Genomic DNA, 2,500 nt, shown 5'->3' on the forward strand with positions numbered 1-2,500 from the left:
AGCCGCCCGCTCGGGGTGGAAGGCCGGGGGCGAGGCCCGCGCCTCGCCCTCCCTTTTCTCGCCCTTTCTCTCTCGCTCTCTCTCTCTCTCGCCTTTCTCTCGGCCCTCGGCGGCGCTTTCGACGCCGTCTCTCGCTCTACCCCCGGCCGCCGCCGCCGCCGCATCCGCGGCGCGCGGCCCCGGCGAGGACGAGCTCCGCCCCAGCGGCTCGCTCCGGGAGCGGGGAGCTACGGAGCGCTCCCCGAGTCTGCATTTAGGGGGACGAAGGCCCTGCGCGGCGACGGCCGTCGACCGGCGGCCGCGACGACGACGGCGACGCGCGCCGGGCCGCAGGCAAGGGATCGGGGCCGCCGAGGGAAACGCTTCCCTCGCCCGACCGCCCGACCGCCTTCCCTCCGGGCACCGGCGGCACGCCGCCGCCGCCGCCGCCGCACCGCCGCCGCCGGACCGCCCGCCGCGGGCAACGGGCCTGCGAGGCGACCCCAGCCGCGCCGCCGGGGTGGCCCCCGGACGGCGATTGATCGTCAAGCGACGCTCAGACAGGCGTAGCCCCGGGAGGAACCCGGGGCCGCAAGTGCGTTCGAAGTGTCGATGATCAATGTGTCCTGCAATTCACATTAATTCTCGCAGCTAGCTGCGTTCTTCATCGACGCACGAGCCGAGTGATCCACCGCTAAGAGTTGTCTGGCTTTCGGGCGCCGCTCGCCGCCGAGCGGCCCCTTTTTGTCTCTCGCGCCGAGGACGCGCGGGCGCGCGCCTGGCTTCGACCGTACGAGCACACACGACACTGAGAAACGGGAGAAACCCACGCTCCGAAGGACTGCCGAGAGGGCGGGGGAGCCCGCGCCCCCGACCGCCTCCCCCCCCGCGAGGGGAGACGCCGACCTCACGTGCCGTCTTTCGGAGGCGGCCCAGGCGCCCGGGCTCGGCCCGGCCTCCGCGCGGAGGGCCGGGCGGCGCGCGCCGGCACGCGGGGGGCACGGCGGCCCGCCCGCTCTCGCTTTCACGGGAACGACGCAACACACGGCTCGGCAACGCGGCCGGGGGCGCGGCCGTCGGCCCCCGCGCACGCCGGCTCCCCCGGCGGCCGCCCCCGCCGCGGGGGCTCGCGGAGCGCGCCGCCGCGCCGCCGCGCGGCCGGCTTCCCTTTCTCTCTCCCAGCGGCCTTTCGCCCGCTCGAGACGGCGCGCGGCGACGACCGTGCCGCCGGCGCGCCTCCCCCCGGCGGGACCGCTCCCGCCGGGCGGGCCGGCGTCCGGCGGACGCGCTCCGCCGCCGGCCCCGGAGGCGGACGCCACCGAGAGCCGAGCCGGCGTTCGCCAGCGCCCGAGGCCTGCCGGAAGGCAGACCCCGCCGCCGCCGCCGGGGCCGCGCTCCCGGCACCGCCGCCGCCGCCTCCCACCGCCGTGGCCCCCTTCGCCTCGGCACGCGCCCGGCGGAAGGCGTACGGCGCTGAGCCGGGGGGCAACGCCCGCTCTCCTCGTTTTCACGCGGAGACCGGGCGGGGGAAGCGCCCCCGCGGCCGCCCGCACGCCTTCCTTCGGCCCACGCGCGGCCGAGAAGGGCGACGGGGGACGCGACGTGCGGGGCCCGGGACGGGACCGCCGCCGGCCGCGGCGGGCGCCCTCCGGCCGACCGTCCCCCGCAGGGAAGAGGGGGACACCCGTCGAGCGGCGCCGCCGCCGCTCGGCACGGGGTCGCCCGCGCTCGCGGGCCTCCGCCGACGGAGGGCCCGCCGGGCGCTCGCCCCCCGGGCGGGCGGGCGATCGAGCGGGGGGGACGGCCGGCGGACGGCGCCGCCGGCGCGCCTTCGAGGAGGAAAGGCCGTCGAGGGAGAGCGATAGGGGCCGGACGCGCGGGACGCGGCGCCGCGCCCGCGAGACGCCGCAACGGCGGCGGCTCCAGGAGAGAGCGCGGCGGACCCCGGCGGCCGCCACCCCGCGGCCGAGGAAAAGGCAGAGAGCGGGCGCTCTCTGCCGGCGTCGCCCGTTACGACGAGGCGGGCGGGTCGGCCCCCGCGGCCGACCGCGCGCCGCGGCCTCTCCGCAGAGGCCGGGCCGCGGAGAGGGGGGGGCAGGGCGCCCCTCCCCGGCGCGGCGCGGTTACCCCCGCGCGCGCGCGCGCGGCGGGGGCGACGACGACGACGACGGAGGGAGCGCGGCCGGCGGCCACGGACACCACCGCAGGAGCTACGGGGAGTAGCTGCTCCCCTACCCCTCAATGGCGCCGCGCCGCCGCCCGGCAACACCCGCCGCCGCCGCCGCCGCCGCCGCCGCGGCCCACGGCGGGCCGCGCCGAGCCGCCCGAGTCTTTAAACCGCCGCCCGGCTTCGCCGGCCCCCTTTCGGCCCCCGCCGCAACAGCGTTTGACGACGCCGAGGGGGGAAAAACCTGAGGGAGAAACCGCCGAGGCGCGGAGCGCTAGGTACCTGGCCCTGGGGCGAGGGAAACGACCTGCATGGCCCCGCCGGGGTGCCTCCCCCGCTGCCGCCCTCGGGGGA

General features: G+C 79.4%; 1 non-coding gene across 1 annotated transcript; it reads right to left on the reverse strand.

Annotated features, from left to right (window-relative positions):
• Positions 1 to 529: 529 nt before the first annotated feature.
• Positions 530 to 682, reverse strand: LOC141727632 (5.8S ribosomal RNA). Its single transcript, XR_012578621.1, has one exon. It is a non-coding gene; the product is annotated as a 5.8S ribosomal RNA (ribosomal RNA).
• Between the last annotated feature and the right edge of the window lie 1,818 nt (positions 683 to 2,500).

Source organism: Zonotrichia albicollis, unplaced genomic scaffold (genome assembly GCF_047830755.1).
Source record: "Zonotrichia albicollis isolate bZonAlb1 unplaced genomic scaffold, bZonAlb1.hap1 Scaffold_140, whole genome shotgun sequence".
Classification (NCBI taxonomy): domain Eukaryota; kingdom Metazoa; phylum Chordata; class Aves; order Passeriformes; family Passerellidae; genus Zonotrichia; species Zonotrichia albicollis.